The sequence below is a fragment of the Giraffa tippelskirchi genome, chromosome 4 (assembly GCF_054371585.1).
Source record: "Giraffa tippelskirchi isolate mGirTip1 chromosome 4, T2T-mGirTip1v1.2.pri, whole genome shotgun sequence".
NCBI lineage: Eukaryota > Metazoa > Chordata > Mammalia > Artiodactyla > Giraffidae > Giraffa > Giraffa tippelskirchi.
The window spans coordinates 147,818,256-147,839,315 of NC_137278.1; the positions used below are offsets into that span (position 1 = coordinate 147,818,256).

At 42.7% G+C, this 21,060-nt stretch overlaps 1 long non-coding RNA gene and 1 other non-coding gene across 2 annotated transcripts in view; both read left to right on the forward strand.

Annotated features, from left to right (window-relative positions):
• Nucleotides 1–21,060, forward strand: part of LOC145545118 (uncharacterized) — a 221,003-nt gene that overhangs the window by 59,292 nt on the left and 140,651 nt on the right. The gene's annotated exons all lie outside the window — the stretch shown is intronic.
• Nucleotides 1,775–1,846, forward strand: TRNAK-UUU (transfer RNA lysine (anticodon UUU)). Its single transcript has one exon. It is a non-coding gene; the product is annotated as a tRNA-Lys (tRNA).

Here is a 21,060-nt window from a genome sequence, read left to right on the forward strand (position 1 = left end):
ATGGATGAAAAAAAAAAAAAGCCTAAATAACATGAATAAAATACTCATGATGAATACTAAAAAAAGCTCTCCCTGAATTCTCAGTCCAGATGACTCAAGACTTTTAAAAGAAATTGGTCTTACTAAATACTTCTGTTGGGCCCTCTTGAATAAGGATCACCTCCTTCTACCCCTCCCATCTTGCCAGCTCCGAGTTCAGGTAGATGAGAGAAGCCAGCAGACGTTCACGCAGTCACCTTCATATAGCCTGGATATTCTTAAGAGTAACATTATTTAAAAACAACATTAGATATACTCTGGTTGTTAATCCAAGGATGTTATCACTCTGTGGGGTGCACCCACATGCAGATGAAAGGGTTGATTCAGGAACACTGGATCAGGAAGTGAGCACAGCTCAACTCCCAATGGAAGATTGTGCAGGGAAGCTTATTTAAAATGAAAGCCTGCATGGCCTGGTATGAAGCCTGTCTTTTGAGTCAGAACCATCTGGATTTGAATTGTTTCTGCAACTTAGTAATTCTGGACCTTAAGACATTACCACTGGACATACTTCTTAATTTCTAAGCCCCCAGTGCCTCATCTATAAAATGGGGTTAATAGTATTTATTTTTCACAAGGGTTCCATCAAGTAAGGTCTGTGACATTCCTAGCACATTGCTTGACTCACAAGAAGAACTTATATTTTATACTGAGAGAATAAAGAATGAGTTGTTATAAAATATTGCCAACTGATCACCATTTTGAAAGTATCTACCACTGGCGGGACAAAAGCCTCAATTTTAAGGAAATGTTTTGCTTTCATATTTTTCAGGGGCAAATGTCAACTGCTCCCACCATACTAAGTGAAAATTATGATCAAGAACTGATAGAAAGGCATTCAACTTTGCTCGGAAGTTACCGGTTTCTCCCAGTTGTATTTTCCCTGTCACTCTTTGGTTATTCAGACAAGTTTGGGGCCAGATTTAATCACTGAGGTTTCTCCTTAGGTGTGAATGTAGGGACTCAAGAAATAGATTCCAGAATACAGTCTAGCTCTGTGCTAACCAGGTCCTCAAATGATTAGCAAGGAGAGAAAATCCAACTTGTTTCCCTTTGAAGGCGGCCCGAAGACCACCCAGGAGCTTGCAATGCTCAAGAAAGTGGCAGCATGTTTACATAGGAATGTGAGCTGTATAGAACATGGAACACCTGTGCTCTGTGGTCTTCACAGACCCAATTAGCTTCTGGAAAGAATTCAGGGTAGAAATCCTTAATGGGATGCCTCAGAAAGTGCCTCAATTCTGAGCACTGAAATAATTTCTTCAGCTCTGGGAGCTGCATGTATAACATATTCACTAATAACTGTTTAGTTACCCAAGTGAGTGCCATAAAAGAATCCTTGACATGCAGAGAAGAGACTCGACTTATTCATAATGAGAACTTATAGTGTTGGTACAGGAAACTGACTTGGGGCTTAATATGAGAAAATCCAGAATCCAGAACCATTCATAAAAGTAATGGGTTGTCCTGTAGGGTAGCAAATCTCTGTGGTTAGAAGTGATGGTCTATTAGAGGTGTTGTGGAAAGTATTTCTGTAATGAAAGGAAGGAAGATTTGACTGAATTGTTTTATTCTTACATCTTTATTTAACTAGCATTTTTGAGCACCTAATATGAACTAGCAGTTTATAAGTTCTGGCACACTGATAAAAGACTAAGAATGCAAAGATAGATATGAGAGCATTTTGCCATTGAAAGACTTAAAAGATGAGAGGGGCGTGGGGAAAAAAGGGAATTCCCTGCTGGTCCAGTGGTTAGGACTTGGTGTTTTTACTGCCGTGGCCTGGGTTCAATCCCTAGTCAGGGAGCTAAGATCCTGCAAGCCAGCAATGTGGCAAAAAAAAAAAAAAAAATGAGAGGGAAGATGGACAAGTTCCCAATGATTGCAATAGAGCAAGGTGCTCTAGTAGAGAAATGTGCAAAAGTGGAGCACCTAACTTAGCAGTAATGATGCCGAGTTTCTAGAGTAGGGGACACTGGGTCTTAAAGGGTTAATTATATATGTTAGTCAGATGGAGGAAGGAAGTAAGAAGCGATTCCAGGCAGGAGGAACAGTATAAACAAAGGCATGCAGTCATAGAAACACAATAATTCTTCAACCATTCTAGAGGATTGTCCCTAGTGTGGGTCCCAGGTCTCTGTCATCAACCCTATCCCATTTAGTATTGTAATAAATGCATATGAAGGATCCCCTAATCAAATTTATGAATAATGTGAAGCTGAGATAATATATAATACACTTGAATAGCAAAATTAACACCCCCAAAATGACCCAGTAAGGACTTAATAAATAATTGTGAAACAGTAATTCTTGATGGTGTGGTTATGTGGCTGCAGAACTATAGTATGTGGGAGATGAAGATAAATACACCAGACATAGGGACTTTACTGGTGGCCCAGTGGTTAAGACTTGGTACTCCCAATGCAGGGGGCCTGGGTTCCATCCTTGGTCAGGGAACTAGATCCCACATGCTGCAACTAAGAGTTTGCATGCCACGACTAAAGATCTCGCATGCAACAATAAAGATCAAAGATACAGCATGCTGCTACTAAGACCTAGCAAAGCCAAATACACAAATAAATAAATATTAAAACACACAGAAAGAAAGAGGTAAATAAGGCAAGCTAATATCTGTTGATCTTGGTGATGACTTTGTGGGTATCTGTTTTATTTTCTACATCTTTCAATATTTCATTATTTTAAAAAACACAGGACTCTGGTAACTACAATTCAACAATTGGACATAATTGCCAAAAACTCAGATGCAATTTTCAGCTAGAGTAACAAAAGTCTATATTGAGAACAGTAATGTGTGTCTGTCTCTTCTGTCCTATGCTGACCTGATTACACGTGGACAACCTGATCAATACTAGGGGCTTATACTTAAAAGAACACATGTTCAGATCTGTTCAGAGGAGAAATACGAAAGAATGAGGGGCTCAAAACCATGTTCTATGAGAAACATTTAAAAGAAGATGGTGTTTCATGTGGAGCAATTTAAAGAGTTCTAATAACTGTCTTCAAGGCTTTCATTAAACAGATATTAAACTTGGTTTATGGGCTTCCCTTGTGGCTCAGCGGGTAAAGAATCCACCTCCAATGTGGGAGAATTGGGTTCGATCCCTGGGTTGGGAAGATCCCCTGGAGAAGGGAAAGGCTACCCACTCCAGTATTCTGGCCTGGAGAAGTCCATGGACTGTATAGTCCATGGGGTCGCAAAGAGTTGGACCTGACTGCGTGACTTTCACTTCACTTCAGTTCATGCAGCTTTAAAAGGCTACAGTAATATGTCATGTATGTGTTTGTGTTGTGCTTAGTCACTCAGTCGTGTCTGACTCTTTTTGACCCCATGGACCGTGGCCCACCAGGCTCTTCTGTCCATGGGATTCTCCAGGCAAGAAGACTGGAGGGGGTTGCCATGCCCTCCTCCAGGGGATCTTCCCTACCCAGGGATCAAACCCAGGTCTCCCTGCATTGTAGGTGGATTCTTTACCATCTAAGCCACCAGGGAAGCCCTGTGTATATGTGTTTAAAGGATGCAAATTCAATTATATGGCTCTGCAAAAATAATCATATTTTAAAGGGAATAACACAGTCTAAATAGTGTGGCAGGCTCCTCCAGCTATCCACTCAGTGAGTATATGTGTGCCCCAAATGTGCAGGAGACAAAAGTTGTGAATCCCCCATCTCAGGACCATTTTGCCTCTCAGAGCATGAACATCTCCCCGGAATGTACCTCTAGCCTTGAAAGGCATTGATACATTTTTCAAAAATCCATATATGTCCTATATGCAGATCAACTATATACTTTCCTTGGGTCTCAATGAAAGAAACAGTGATCAGGACTTCCCTCGTGGTTCAGTGGCTAAGACTCTGTGCTCCTAATGCAGGGAGCCCAGGTTCAATTCTTGGTCAGGGAGGTAGATCCCACAAGCCTCAACTAAAAGATCCCAAGCGCCACAACTAAGACCCGGCACAGCAAATAAATATATAAAAAGAAAAAACCAGGGATCAGTTCCAACACTGGAGGGAATTGTGGCTGAGGACCTAGACTGATAACTATTGGGGTACTTTCCAGAGGAACGTTCAAGACCAAGTTAAGCTATATGCAATTGTGACCAAGTTGAGTTAGCCTCGAGTAATCTTGAGATTTTGAAATTCTGTGACACAAAGATCAGATTCATCCCAAGTACATGCTTAATTCATGTTGCCTTCTGCTAGCCTGTCCATCCTTTCTTCAGATTCCTCTTTTTCTGATTTTTTGAAACCAACCATCTCTTTCAAGAAGCATTTCTCAGTTCATCTCTGCTGTAGTACAATGGATGATGAATCCTAGGTGCCCAAGAATGGTCATCATTACTGCATTTTTAGTGATGGCTGCATTGGCTCTTAAACTTCTTTTTCTTAAACCGTGGTGACTCATTTTGCATAGAGCTTTCACTTTTTACTGGGGTTAAATATTGGGAACTTAAGATCCTGGCTTACGTGACTTCGTTATATATGGATGTTTATATGTGTGATATTTATAGGGCCAACAACAAACTCCCAGTAGGAGGGGAAAGTTCAGAGTTGGAGTTACCTATTGGTTCATAAGAAAAATGCCAAACTTGGTGGCTTAAAACAAGTCTTTTTTATTTGCTTGTGCTAAGTCACGTCAGTTGTGTCCAGCTCTTTTTGACCCTATGGACTGTAGCCCTCCAGGTTCCTCTGCTCATGGGATTCTCCAGGCAGGAATACTAGAGTGGATTGCCATGCCCTCCTCCAGGGGATCTTCCTGACTCAGGGTTCGAACCCATATCTCTTAGGTCTCCTGCATTGGTAGGCAGGTTCTTCACCACTAGTGCCACCTGGGAAGCCCCTTTATCTGCTCACAAACCTGCAATGTGAGCAGGACTCTGCAAGGACAGCTCCACGAAGTGTGAGCTGGGGTGGCTCAAATTCTGGGGATGGCTTCTGGGGGCTGGAGTCATCTGAAGGCTTGTTCACACACAGACCGATAACTGATGTCAACTGACAGGTGGGACCCCAACTGGGTTGTCAGCCAGAACACATACATGTGGCCTCTCTCTGCTGCTGCCTGGCTTCTTCACAGCATTGTGGCAGGTTTCCAAGAGCAAGTACATCAAGAGAACTAGATAGAAACTGGATCCACTTTTATGGCATAGCCTTTAGAAGTCACATAGTGTCACCTCTGCCATAGTCACAGGCCTCTCCTATTTGAGAGGAGTGGACACAAACTCTACCCCTCTGTCCAAGAAGTGTCCAGCTCAGGTTGTAAGAAGCCCACGTGTAATGGGAGATCTTACTGCCACCATCTTGGGAAGTACAGACTGCCAGGAAGTAGATAAGTCATTTGGAAACAAGAAGACCTGAAACCTGCTCGGTTTGATTTTCTGCATCCTCTAGTATGTTAGGAAAAATTGCATATGTTTCATCTTTGCTTCTTTACTTTGACATTACCTTTGAATGCAGGGTTTCAAAAATCTATAGCTTTTTTTAAGATGACATGGCTACTTTATTAAGCAGATGCAAAGAAAGTCAAGTTAGGTGTCTGAATTTGAGTAAAGCTATGTACAGCCATCAATTTGATGAACAGGTCAAGGTGACTATATTAAATGACATCATCACTGTCAATAGTAGTCTTTTTCATTTTTTGAAGAATAACTTTTTTTGGTTTGTTTTTTAGCTGTCCTGGGTCTTCATTGCTGTACTTGGGCTCTCTAGTTGTGGTGTGGACTTAGTTTCCCCGAGACATGTGGGATCTTAGTTTCCCAACTAGGGATTGAACCTGCATTCCCTGCTTTGGAAGGTGGGTCTTAGCCCATGGACCACCAGGGAAGTCCCTGAACACTAGTCTTGGAGAAGACCTCTTCTCTCCCATGTGTGGAGATTGTTGGGCATAGTCTGGTGGTTTGTATTCATCCTTAGCAGAGCAAGCAGGCCACAATCTCTTGTGTCAGTTAGCACAGGGGATGCCAGAAAAGAAAATTCTAACTAGTTTTTTTCTACTTCTTCTGGTCCCCTAAACCTCCTTTCTACCATTAGGAGCAGAATTTCTAGTCATTGCATTGCTTTCAGTGCCACGCCCTAAACTACCCAGCCAACAAAATATGAAAAGCAAACCAAACCAAAAACTTACCATCTGATTAAAGCATCTAAACACTGTTTTGAATGGCATCACAGCTTTGAACAACGACTGGGCTCCTTGCAATGTGTGCATATGTGTATGCTGTCTCTGCTCTGCTCTGTTCAGTCATGTCTGACTCTTTGTGACCCCATGGACTGTAGCCCACCGGGCTCCTTTGTCCATGGGATTTTCCAGGCAAGAATACTGAAGTGGGTTGCCATTTCCTCCTCCAGGGGATCTTCCTGATCCAGGGGTTGAACCCACATCTCCTGCGTTTCCTGCATTGCAGGCAGGATTCTTTACCTCTGAACCATCAGGGGAGCCCACATATGTATATGTATGAATATAAATGGACAATAGCTACAAAGCTTTGAAAGAATCTATCAGGGACTAAATGCCTTTTTTTTTTTAATTTTACATTTCGAGGCTTTTAGATAAATGACCATATGTTGAGTGGGGTAAGGAAAGGAGAAAGCAGAGAAGGGGAGAACAAGGGGACATGGAAGCGGGGCACTGCTCTAGGTTTTTTGACACTGAACTCTCCCTACGTGGACATACTGCTGCTGTTCATTTCTGGTGTTTCTCTGAGTAAAAGTCACAAATGTGTGATTATCATGCTGCTGCTAAGTCGTGTCAGTTGTGTCCGACTCTGTGCGACCCCATAGATGGCAGCCCACCAGGCTCCTCCATCCCTGGGATTCTCCAGGCAAGAACACCGGAGTGGGTTGCCATTTCCTCCTGCAGTGCATGAAAGTGAAAAGTGAAAGTGAAGTCGCTCAGTCGTGTCCGACTCTTCGCGACCCCATGGGCTGCAGCCTACCAGGCTCCTCGTCCATGGGGTTTCCCAGGCAAGAGTACTGGAGTGGGGTGCCATTGATTATCATGATGTGAGTGCAATTCTGCAGCACAAAAGTCAACAAAACACGTATAATATGTTCATTCAACTTTCTCTCTGAAAACTATACTGGATTCTTAAAAACTATAGTGACCAAGAGTAATTTTTTTTTTTTTTGGAAGCAAGAAGCACATAACTCTGCTTCTTCAAAAACTGTGGAGAAATAAGCCAATAAAACTATGATAGTTGGAGCAGAATCTCTAAAATAAAAGTTGTGCTAGTAGACTGTTCTAGAACTTTTTCTCTTTCTCCCCTCCTTTCTTCAAGAGAACGTAACACTTCTTGAGGTCCCTGCGTCCCTAGGCCGTTCTTTCAGGCCTCGATGCAGAGGGGCATGCTCTTCTGAGTTCCTGTAAGGGCAGATTCTAGGTAGTGAGTTCAGTGGGGATGACAATGGAACAGAGGAGGCCAGCTCATCTCATCAGTACCTGAGTTCAGCAAACCCCTTGGTTAAATCACCCAAGTTGAAAGATACTGATTTAAAATTATACCATAATATGTATCATTCCAAACTGCTAAGAGGGCCTGTCTTACTTTCAGGGTTCAAAGGTTCAAGGGAGGTTTGTGTATGATAAGAGAGTGTTAAGTTTCCTCTCAGAAATGTTTGAGAAGTTAGATTTTTTTTTCAGGCTGAGACTGAGAATCAGGAATATGCATACATTTGGTATGAAAAGGGAAGGAGTTTCCCCTCAGGGTAGGGTCGTGGCTTCAGAATCCCAGTGGTCAGCTGGAGTCAGACCAAACACACACCTTGGGAAATAGAGACATTAATCTGTCTGGCTTGCGGGTGTGAGATGATTCTTTGGAGGCCAAGGGACAATGAGGTAACCAGGAACGAGGAGGAATAAAGGGGGGTTTGTGAACAGAGGGAGAATCGATAAAACGAGTAAGAATTATAGGTTTCTGCCTATGGAGAATACACAAGGGGTTCTGCTGAGATGGACTCAGGCACAGAAGAACCTGAAAAATCAGGTGACATCTAGGGCTAGATAGGGAAGTCTGTCCTTACTTTTGGTATAGTGTAAAGATTTATTTTATAAGGTGCTAGGTCTGATACTGGGAAGAATTCTCTACGAGACATTCCAATGTGGGCTGCATCTGTCTGGGGAGATTTGCTAGCAGAACCAGCAAGTATCCCCCCAAATAAATATAACCCAGGGTGGTCTCTGGGTACCCGCCCCCTACTCCCTCCTAAGAGTTGGGGGCTCCTGATGCCTGGCAGGCCTCCCAGCTAAGAGTCATGTGTCCCTGCCACCCTGGCAAATTTACAAGTGAGCTGTGGCAAATTTACAAATTTACAAGAGTGCTGCAGAGTCGGGAAAACACGGGCCTAGTGGGATGACTGAAAGTTCTCCTGTTTCTTCACCACAGAGAGCATGTCCTTTCTCTTTAAGAGTGTTCACTTATTTTTCAGTTCTTCTCAGCCGCTTGAAACAGCCCCCCTCTCCCCGACTCTGATTAAAACTGGCCAGTTTTAGCAAAAACTCAGTTTTCAAAATAAAATTGTGGTACACATTCAGAAAATGAGACTTCTTCAACAGTTGTTTCTCATTAAAATTCTTACCTCTAGGATTCAAAACATGATTTCACAGACTACCCTCCCCCCCGCAACTTCCCCCACCCCCACCAAGGATCCAGAGTCTCAAAATCCACTGGAGGCTTGGATGCCTGACATCATTTTACGTAAAGACAAATACCCTAAATACCCTGTGTTTTCCACGAGCACTGGAAGTGAGAATTGCGCCTGTGTAAGAAGGTGGAGATGGGGCTCCTCAATAGAGAAAAGGTTTACGTGTAGTAGGAGAGAAGAAGGGCCATTGCTTTGGTTCATCTCTGGGAATCTGACTGTTAATCAGAGTCAACCAATTATCAATATAAAAAAGCATGAAGAGTTCAGAAAGAAACAAAACTTTCCATATCTAGGTCACAGAGACTGTGACATTGCTCCCCCCTCTCCAAAATAAGCAGTTTAGATGTCCAGGAGCACCAAGTTTTGCCGCAAAGTAGAAGTTCCATGTCTTCCAACTTTCAAAGGCAAGCACGATGTTGATGTCTCAGATGTTAGTTGGATGGACTGGTGAAGGTTGTTTTGTTTCTCAGTAACAGTGGCCCAAAATGTCCTTCTCACTGATGCTGGGTTCTGTGGCATTGGTGACTGCAGGAATCCTAACAGAATACCTGGAACGGCACTGTTGTAAGAGGCTTCTGTGTGGACACTATAGAGGATGTAACACTGCCAAGTCTCCTAAGTGCTAAGAGAAAGTAGGGGAAGGAAGAGATTTGGGAAATGGTACAGTGCCAAGACTTGTTCTTTTCAGTGGTGCTCTCCGGAGGGTATGATCTCAAAGGCTTTGGGGACCAGCTGGTCCCAGAGGATGCCTCAGGAATAGAGGAGAACTCACGTTTGCCAAGACAGTAACAAACTTCACTTTCAGAAAATTTCAGTTTACAATCCAAGATAAGAATATGTTCAGCTCTTTTTTAAAATTGAAGTATAGTTGATTCACAGTGTTTCAGGTGGACAGCAAAGTGATTCAGTTGGAAGGACTGATGCTGAAGCTGAAGCTCCAATATTTTGGCCACCTGATACAAAGGGCCGAGTCATTGGAAAAGACCCTGATGCTAGGAAAGATTGAAGGCAAAAGGAGAAGGAGGTGGCAGAGGATGAGACGATTAGATAGCATCACTGACTCAAGGGACATGAATGTTTGCAAACTCCGGAAGATAGTGGAAGACACAGGAGCCAGGTTTGCTGCAGTCCATGGGGTTGTGAAGAGTCGGAAACGACTTAGTGAGCAAACAACAACCACCATGTTTTCTAGACCTATGTATCTATTTGTTTTGTAAATACGTTCATTTCTGTCATCTTTTTGGAATCTACATATAAGTGATAGCATATATTTGTCTTTCTCTGTTCAACTCTTGATAACTGGAATTTCTCTTATAGTGTGTTTCACCAGAATCTTGCTAGTTTTTTTCTAGATCATGTGGATGCTTTTTGGACAGAATTATTCAATCTGTGTAGCTTCAGGAAGCTACGTAAAGCAAGGTAAGGAAAGTAGTCCTGACTAAAGTCATTGCATCTATTGCAAGAGCATGTGTTTGGTTGCTGTCTCTCTCCTGCATCTTAAAGAATTTCACATTGCCACATGGTTCTGGTGGAAGAGGCTTGAGAGTCAATGGTAATAGGTTTCCCTTAGACAGGACTAGTTTTTTTATCTGCAAAATGCACCTTGTCTATCTTCAAAGTCTTGTAGAAATTAATGGTTTGATTTTTGTATATTTATTCCTTTTGTCTCTAGACATTTCCACAAATAAGTTGAATTTATGATTCAGTATAAAACTAACCACTTACTTACTTGGGGCCTAAACATAAAATCAGTTCTCAAAGCCTTGGAATGACTTAAATGCTCATTCAGCTAACAGGATAAGAGTTAAACCTTTAGCTGCTGCTGCTGCTAAGTTGCTTCAGTCGTGTCCGATTCTGTGCAACCCCATGGACTGCAGCCTACCAGGCTCCTCTGTCCATGGGATTTTCCAGGCAAGAGTACTGGAGTGGGTTGCCATTGCCTTCTCCTAAACCTTTAGATCCATGGTTTTATATTCACTCCAGACTCAATGGAGTCCCAGAACCTCACATTTTAATTCACCTTTCATCTTAAGTCAATTGTGGCGCTTACAGAAACTACCACAAATTCTGATATCATCCAATGGGTAATTGCTATATGGAATGAAATATAATAGATAAAGTCTCTTATGGCTAGATGGATATCAGTTGGCTAGACATATGGCAGCTCAAAGTACAAGCTAATCCTTCTATATTGTGGTGGGAATCTGCGAAGTAAGCCCTCTCTCTTGGGCTTTGGATGGTGGATGTCATGAGCTAGGGCTCTTTGCTAAAAACACACATTAATAACCTTAAGGCAGCTTCTTTGGAAACAGTACTACCAACAACATGGAACTTGAAAATGAGTAGAAGTTTCCACTTGGACTCTCACGTGCAGTTTCAGATTAGAAAGTATTCGTTCAAAGGGGATATTTGTCATCTTCCACAAATGAGTATGAAGTGAAAATGGCCAGTTTTCTCTGTATTGGTCATACCTCTGTGGGGAACAAGCAACTTTTTATAGTAATTGGTCAATCTGACTGTAGTAATTGATGAATTTTTGCTTTAAAGTTTTTATTTGTGAAGGCCATAAGACTTCACTTTCTTGCTTAGAGTTGACTTGGTAGGCAATAAATCTAGGTTTATATAGGTGTTCTTCAAGTGATGTTTAAAAATTATATGACTTGACTCAAGCCAAGTTTAAGGTCTCCTGTCTTTAAAGATTTTCCTTCAATCCTTGTGACATCCCTATTGTATAGTTTTATTATCCATTTACAGGTGAAGAAATAGAAAAATCCACAAGGTTAAATAACTTGCTTTGGTAGCTGGTTTATTAGTGTCAAAGAAAGGATTTGAACCCAGGCAGCCTGACTTTAGAGCCTCAACATGTCATCCCTTCCCTATACTACCTATGGCTTCAGGTGGCACAGTGGTAAAGAACCCACCTGCCAGTGCAGGAGACACAAGAGACATGGGTTTGATCCCTGGGTCATAAAGATCCCCCAGAGTAGGAAATGGCAAAATCCACTCCAGTATTCTTGCCTAGAAAATCCCATGGACTGAAGAGCCTGGTGGGCTACAGTCCATGGGGCAGCAAAGAGTCGGACGTGACCAAGTGTGCATATACTACCTGTAGCCCTGTACAGACAATCAACAAAGGTATGAAAAAATATAAAGCATGATCCTCCATACACGTTCACTCCCTCCACCCACTTCCATCTAGGTCAGATTCCTGAGGGCAGCTCACCCAGTCCTCCACCTGTACTCAAGCGCTGGTCCTGTATGCTGAGTTCCATCTTTATCCAAATCTGACTGCATTCTTCAAGCACCATTTAATCTCTCCTCCCACCTGTCCCTTCCCAGCTTCCACAGCCACGCTAGATCACTCCTGTCTCTTCTTTGACCTTATTACAGCTAATCAAACGCTGTCAGCGACACTGTTAGCCCCTTGAGGGTAGGTTTCATGCATGTTACTTCCTTAATATTTTCTAGATTAGGTAGTGCAGCCCAGCTGCTTCAACAAGGCACCTTCAAGTCCGCTTCTAGCCTCCAGCAGTTTCTTCTGTTTGGCTGCCGCACTGTTATTCTTTCCTTTCTCTCCCCTCAATATTATAAAAGTAATATTCATATACTCATTGCGTCTCTCCATTGTTTCTAGTGAGAGGTCAGCCTTCTTTTCTGTCATCATTCCTCTGAATATGATTTGTTCTCTTTATTTCTCTGGCTGTTTTTCCCTTTGTTTTTGGTTTTCAGCAGTTTGACTAAGATGTGCTGGAATGTGGTTTTCCTTGTATTTATCTTATTTGGGGTTTGCAGAGCTTCTTGGATTTGGAGGTCAATTTTTTGTTTGTTTATATGGCTTTTTAAAACCAAATTTGGGAAATACTTCCTCAAATATTTTTTTTCTGCTCCATTCTTTCTCTCCTTTTTCTGAGACTCAACAAATACATTAGACTGCTTGATATTTTGCTACCACTTAAAAGTGTTTTCCTCTTTGTTCTACGGATTAAATAATTTCTATTGATCTGTACTTAGGTTTACTGGCCTTTTTTCTGCAGACCCCAATGTGCTGTTAGGCCCATTCAATGAGTACTTCATAATAGATATTGTATTAATACTTTTCAGTTCTAGAATTTCCGTTTATTTCTTCTTTTTGTTATCAACTCTCTACTAATAATTCTGATCTATTTGCTTTTTTAGACCTATCATTTCCTAAGCTCTTGGACATATTTATTATCACTGCTTTAAAGTCCTTGTCACCTAATTCCATTGTCTGAGGAATTTCAGTATCAATTTCTATTGATTGCTTGTTTACTTTGACTATAAGTCACATTTTCCAACTTCTTTGCACACTTTGAATGCCCAGTAAATGTTCAGTATAAGCTGGACAGTTTAGATTATCAGAGGAGCCTGGCGGGCAACAATCCATGGGACTGCAAAGAGTCAGACATGACTGAGCGTGCGTGTGCACGCACGCACAAACACACACACACCACACAACTAAAGTGAAGAGAAATCCATGAAAGGGAGAACATTGCCATCATCACAGAAAGTTCTATTCAACAATGCTGGTTAACAGTTTTACAAGTCTTCGATGAGGAATCAGGGAAATGTAAATTCAAATGACATTCTATATCATATGTATGAGATTGGGGGAAGAAATGGAAAGATTGATAATACTAAGTGTTGTTAGGGATGTCAGAAAGTGGGGGTCTGACACACTGTTAACAAGCCAGCAAGTGGTTATGAGAACTTTGAAGAAAAATTTGGCACTATCTAGTAAAGATGAAGCTATGTAACCCTACAACCCAGCAATTTAATTTTTAGGGATAGAAGTGAGAGAAGCATTCTCATGAGCAAACAAGGAGACCACCCAGTATGAAGACTTCACTGTAACTGTATTATTGTATAAGAATAACTGTATTATTCTTTCTAATAGCAAAAAAAAAGGGAAAAAAGGGTCCTAAATATCCATTTTATGAGAATGAATAAGTAAATTCTAGAATATTCATTTAGTGGAAAACTATGCAATAGTTAAAGATCTATGTGTCTCAAAATGAATATATCTCAAAAACTTATTGTTGATTGAACAATTATGTCTATGTTGCAAACAATATAGTGGAGGGTATACTGTGTTTATTAATTCCCTGGCATACCCTGCACATTGCCTCTATACAGCCACCATGTTTTCTTGGTTCAGTTCAGTACAGTCGCTCAGTCGTGTATAACTCTTTGCGACCCCATGAATCGCAGCACGCCAGGCCTCCCTGTCCATCACCAACTCCCAGAGTTTACCCAAACTCATGTCCATCAAGTCGGTGATGCCATCCAACCATCTCATCCTCTGTCGTCCCCTTCTTCTCCTACCCCCAATCCTTCCCAGCATCAGGGTCTTTTCCAACGAGTCAACTCTTCGCACGAGGTGGCCAAAGTATTGGAGTTTCAGCTTCAACATCAGTCCTTCCAATGAACACCCAGGACTGATCTCCTTTAGGATGGACTGGTTGGATCTCCTTGCAGTCCAAGGGACTCTCAAGAGTCTTCTCCAACACCACAGTTCAAAAGCATCAATTCTTCGACGCTTAGCTTTCTTCACCGTCCAACTCTCACATCCATACATGACTACTGGAAAAACCATAGCCTTGACTAGGCGGACCTTTGCTGGCAAAGTAATGTCTCTGCTTTTTAATATGCAATCTAGGTTGGTCATAACTTTCCTTCCAAGGAGTAAGTGTCTTTTAATTTCATGGCTGCAATCACCATCAGCAGTGATTTTGGAGCCCCCAAAAATAAAGTCTGACACTGTTTCCACTGTTTCCCCATCCATTTCCCATGAAGTGATGGGACCAGATGCCATGATCTTAGTTTTCTGAATGTTGAGTTTTAAGCCAACTTTTTCACTCTCCTCTTTCACTTTCATCAAGAGGCTTTTTAGTTCCTCTTCACTTTCTGCCATAAGGGTGATGTCATCTGCATATCTGAGGTTATTTATATTTCTCTCCTCAATCTTGATTCCAGCTTGTGCTTCTTCCAGGCCAGTGTTTCTCATGATGTACTCTGCATATAACTTAAACAAGCAGGGTGACAATATACAGCCTTGATGTACTCCTTTTCCTATTTTTCTAAAAAGCTATTAATAATCTTGTTATGTAAACCCTTGACTTTTTTTTTTAATAGCATAAAAACTCTCTCACTGGAAAAAAAAATAAGTTGCCATTTTCCAGATTTGAACAGTCTCTCTCCAGCTAAGTCTTGTGTTCTCAACTCAGCATTTATGTAGAGCTTGAAGGTGGGTCGGAAAAAATAACACAACACAAAGTTGGAGAACGTTACATATTAAGGAAGGTTGGCACTGTTAGCCTGGAAAACAATATGAACTTGAGGTGTTTAATGATGGTTTGAGCGCTTCTGTGATCTCATTTAGATGTGCAGGATCTGTTTAGTTTAGCTCTGAAGATGCAAATCTAACCTGTTTTTTTCAATGGATCTGAAATTATTCTGGGATTCCCTCCCCCACCCTCCCTTTCATTCTTGTCTTCTTTCTCTTCTTGGAAAGCTGTATATAACATTTTAAGTGTATCTGATAAAGTGTTAGGTAAGCCTCAGTTAAAAAGATGGTTCCTTCAACATGACTGAAGAAACAGCTACTATTTATTTACTAGGCCCTGTAGTAGGGTCTGAAGTGATCCAATTGAGTGACACACCTTACCCTCAAAAATCTCATAGTCTAGTTGAATACAGATCAATATAAACTAGTCACTGTACCCCTGCAAGATCAATGTCAAAATAAGACTTCAGGGTCTTCTGTGCAAAACGGCCTTTACAGATTAAAGGAGAAGAATGGCTGTAAAGGGAATCACTGGGTCGCGGCGACCACCCAGGTGCTGCCAGAGTTGGAAGCAGCCCTCCTCCCCCCATCCCCTGCCATCAATGTGGCTCAGAACGAAACGGCTTTTCGCGATTGCAGGGAGCAAAGGAAAAGGCGGCCAAATCGTCCAGGCAAAAGCAGTTCAGATCAGAGGATTAGAGCCTATCATTGAGGGGTGACCGAGCTGGAGAGAGGAAAGAAGGAAGGAAATGGGCTTAAGCTCCGAGGGAGACTCTCTCAAGAGACAGGGTCAGGCACCAAGCATCCGCCTTTGTCGGAAAGTTCCCACCCGCGGAGGAAGCAGGCTCCCGCGGCGGGGCTCTAGCTGCTGCGGCCTGGCTGAGCCCCTGCGCCCGGGCCGCCCGCGATCTGCGTCGCTCAGAGAAGGACCTCCAGCGGCCAGGTCGCCTTTGAAGCCTCGGTGGCTGACGGGACGGGAGATGGATGACAGGGGGGGACAGGCACGGGGGGAAGGCCTCTGCTCGATTCCCACGATCGATCGGCCAGTGTGTGGGGCAGATGCCTGGTGCGGGTTGGTTCCAGTGTGGGACGCGGAGTGAGTGCGCACACGTGTGCGGGCGGGACCTACCCGGGGAGAGGAGCCGGCCGGGTGCACGTGAGAGAGGAGGCCGGGGTGAGAGTGTGAGGAGTAGGAGGCCTGGTGAATGCGGGCCTGGGGCTCCGGGTCGTCAACCAGGACCGTGGGCGGGGCCGAAGCCCGACTGGGAGGCAGCGCAGGACTGAGCAGAGGGCCCCTCGGCTGGGTGGCAGACGCCTTCCCTGCCCCTGCCCTCGCCCCGGCGGCCAGGGGCAGGTCGGTGGAAGGAGACTCGGGCAGGAATGAGGTTCCGTTTAACCTAGGAGCGCTGGGAGAGCTATTAACTTGTCACTGGCATCCGCTCTTTCTTACAAGAAAAAACTCGGCGAGCCAAGGGACCCCTAGGAGGGACGCTGGGGGCGTGGCCGATCCCCCCTCTGCCCCGCCGCGCTCCGCTCCGAGGAGTTAAGTTTCCTAGCGCTGCTGGCCCCACCCTCGACCCCACCCCTCCGGCCGGCCCCGCCTACCCAGACTGCTCGGCGTCGGCCCGCGAGCCAATGGGAAGCTCTCGACCTCCAGCCCCGGCTGCAAATCACCGCAGGAAGTGTTAGGCGCGCCGCAGCCCCAGACTAAATCGATTACTTTTCTCCGCTCCATGGTCCGGCTAGGAACCCGAGAAAAACCCGGGTGGATTTTGGTCGGTCTGCCTTCGGGCCAGGAGGAAACTAGGGCTGATGGCCCCGGGGGCCCGAGAGACTTGTTTCTTACCTCTTCCTCCTGCCTTGCCGACAGGGATAATGACACGCCCAGTTCGAGGCTGAAAAGAGGCTCATTAACTAGAATACACAATAAAAGCTCTCCTGGAGAGGAAGGCAGTCTTCTCCCCCGACTTCAGATTATTTCCGATGGGGGTCAGCGGATAAATCTACAGGTCACATCTGTTCAAAGGGTCCTATTAAAATATTTGTTGAACTAGAGTGAGAGTTACATCAGAGAGGGTGTGTGTGTGTGTGTGTGTGTGTGCGTGCAAATGTACTGTTGGAAGGGGCACCCCACCCACCCGCCAAAATGAACACAATGGGAGGATGTGAAGAGGTCTTAAATAACAACCAGTTCAAATCCCCACTCTCCGCCATTCTTATATTTGAATACTGTAGTCTCAACGTGCAAGGTAAAACTTTGGGTTGCAAGGGCGTTTGGAATTCCTAAGATTTAGTGGTTTAGGAAAGCTTTTGAGATGGAAATACTGCACAGAAAAAATTTGACCAGCGAAACCAAAAAGATGGAACGTGGGAACGAGAGAGGGAGGGAGAATACAAAATAGATAATAGAAGACACTTAAAAAATAGCATCTGTATTCTTCAATTTCAATAGATATTCCTAGAGATCTCTGCTTTCTATGGCCAGTTCAGAGCTGAAATCGTTGTCCTTAGAAAGCTGTAGGTAAAGGTAGTGGTCTTTGCATTTACATTATATATCTATGTGCTTTTTTGTTTGTTTTCCCTGGTAAAATATAAACTCCCCCAAAGGTGGTTGGTAATTTTGTTTGTTTGCCCAGTGCCTCCGTGTGTGGACATAGTAGGCACTCGGTGAATGTTTTTCCAATAACAATTCTAGCTTGTCTCTCTGACTTCTTTCTTTGATTCATCCTCTTGAGCTGCCATCAGAGTGGTCTGCAAATCCAAATCTGCTTCTGTCCTTTCAGGGGCACCCTCCATCTATCTACACCATGAGATCCAATCTCCTTAGCATGAATTGCATAACTGTCACACAAGGCCACCCAGCTGTCAAGTGGCAGAGCTGCAATTCAAATCTAGGACTTCCTTGGTGGTCCAGTGGTTAAGACTCTGGACTCCCAATGCAGGGGAAGCAAATTTCATCCCTTGGGGAAGTAAGATCCCACATGCCATGGGTCAGGGAACAAAAACAACAGCAACAAGTCAAATCTGGCTGTGACTGACTTCAAGCATCCAAACTCTTCAAAGCTATATTTTCCTGCTTCTTTATTCCAGAAACACAAGGGACTCTGGGCTTACAACACAATGGGCTATTTCACACCTCTGTGCTTTGGAATATGCTATTCCATCTACCAACCATATTCTTCCATTTCTTCCTTATTCACCTTGTAAGCTCCTACTCATCTTTTAAGACCAAGGCCAAATGTCACTACCTCTGAAACTTCACTGATCAGTCAATCTGAATGAATCATTCCATTAGCTGTCCAACCAAAATACTTTACACTGTCTCTGTTTTTGCATTATGGCTCCATGTTGCAATTATTTATGTACTTGTTTTTCATCCACACAGTAGGTATTCAATCAATGACTATTGAATATTTTAGATACTTAAGAGTCCAGTTTTGATTTACACTATACTTGAGATGGATGAATATCACATTAGAAATTACAGTTTCTTTAGCAGCCTAATCTTCAGCTTCATTGCTCCCAAGTCTCTTTAGAGCCATAACTTAATTGTCTAGTTAGAGAATTTGGAAAGTGTAGCATTTAGGAATTATCTTCAGCTGCTAATGTCAGAGACTAGAAATAGCATTAGCCAAATCATGACAGAATTTTTTTCTCTTGCTAAAGCAGTCAAAGGCTAGTGTGGTAGCTTCACAGCCATCAGTGATTCCTTTTACATTTTTGTTCTAATTTTGTTCCAATGTATTATAGATTCTTGATGCCTCTTGGGCTAGGTTCTTCATGCTTCTCCTGCCAAAGCTCAGCTGATTAATAGTGATTGTAATTGAGTTAGAACATTTTGCTATATGTAGTGTTTATTTAAAAAGTTGCTTTAGATACTTTGCTACTCTTCTTATTGGGAAGTGAGGTGCTTGTCACTTAATGCAAATCTGGGTGACCTTGTTTTGGCCAATAGAGTATGGCAGAAGTTATGCTCTGTAACTTCCAAAGCTAGATCATAGAAGGCCATGGAGTGTCCCTCTGGCTCTCCCAGATTTGCTGTAGGTGAAGCCAGTTACTATGTAAGAAGTCTGAGTATCTGAGAGTGTTGTGCTGGAGAAGCCATATGTAATTACTCGATTGGTATCCCCAGTCGAGCTTTTAGTCAGGAGCTAACATCATCTGCCCACCCATGTTGGATGTTCCAGCGGACATGTCAGTGCAAGAACAGGAGAAACCCCAGAGCCAACTGAGCCATCCCCAAATTCCTGATCCACAAAATTGTGAGCAAAATAAAATGGCAGTTCTAAGCTATTGTGTTTGGGGGTTATTTGTTCACAGTGACAACAGATAGCTGAAACAGGATCAGACTGTTCTGACTGATGTGTGCTAGTCTTTACCAGATTATTTCGGACAACCCCTCTGGTAGGATCCTGTTTACACTTATAATGATCCATCAGCAACTCTCTGTATCTCACCAGTTATAAATACAACTGCATTTTTGCATAATTCCCCCCAAACTTTTTCCAGTTTTCTATATTTCTGAAGCTCTCAGGCTGACAATTTACCTAAGGAGCCAGTAGGTTACAAATGCAACTACTCTTCCTTAATGTTCAATGATACACTGCCTAACTCTTTGGTGAGAAAGTTGCCTAGATTCTTAGAACAATGTAAGATGGTTTGCAGGTTTCACTGACTCTTCATTTTGTGGATAAGAACTGGTTATCAATCAAAAGGCATGATTTCAACATAGATTGTTCACAGTCTTGTTTAAAAGTTCTTAAGAAACATGATACTACATGACATAAATCAGTCACAAAAGTACAGATACTATATGATCCACTTATATAAGGACCTAGAACAGTCAAATTCAGAATCAGAAAGTAAAATGGTGATTACCAGGGACTGGGGAAGAGAGGAATGGGAAGTCAGTGTTTAATGAAACAGAATTTCAGGTGGAGAAGACGAAAAACTTCTTACAGTGGATAGTGGTAACAGCTGCACGACACTGAACTGGAAACTTAAAAATGGTTAAATGATAAATTTGATATTATATATATTTTACCACGATTTAAAAAAATTCAGAAAAACTCTCCATTTCTTCACCCCCTATAAAACCTAAGACAAGGAAGAACAGTCTCCTGACAGATCAGAGAACAATCTTTTTTGAGGGTATGAAACAGGGTGATCTCCCTTGTTTAAAACTTTCCCTGTCATAGTAAGTTGGAAGAGGAACATTTTCCTCAGGTTTGATGACATTGTTTTATTATCATGAACCAAAAATGGCCTCAAAAAAAAAAAAGTGGCTGTTGTATATAACACTCGTTGAAAATAATGGCCTAACCAACTATAATAAAATTAAAATCCTGGTTTGTGGGAGCTATTCTCAACTCATTCAATTTCATTTTGCAATGAACTCATACTCGAGTCCCATCAGAAAGCCTTGTCATTCACTCATAGGTACTGATGTTTTCCTCCAGTCACTGTGGGTGATTAGGAAACACCAGCTTTGACATTTTTTCCATGCCAAAACAGTATGGAGCTCCACGGACTCAATTAAACATTTGTTCAAGTGCTGGAGCACTGGAGCACATTCAAAGCAACTTCCTAAGGAAAATGTTGGCTCACCCTTGAGATGCCCCTGCAGTCTACCTCTGAGGAAACCTGGGGTGGTCTTCGTGTGAACACACTGATTTGCTTCTGTAGCTTTAGTAGAAGGATGACAAATGTAGCATTTGTTCAATTGTTTTCCAAAGCCTGTGAATCTGTACTCTGTGATCCGGAAGTATTAATAATACCAACACTCTGGGCTTTGACCAAAGAGAAGAATCCAAATTTTAAGTTATTTGGCTCAGCTGAGAGAACTGATACATGGGGAAGGCTGCCCAGTGGATATGTTATTTAGTGTTTTAAAGTGAACCCCCAATACTGAATTCTTAATATACTAGCTTAGTCTGCAAAGACTCCACTTCATTCAAGTCTTGATTTTTGTGGAAGATTATTACAAGCAAAAGGGCTTGTGATATCCTCTTTTCTTTTCTATAAAAGTGCTGTTAGGCCACTGCCTGTTACATCCCTTGGTGCCT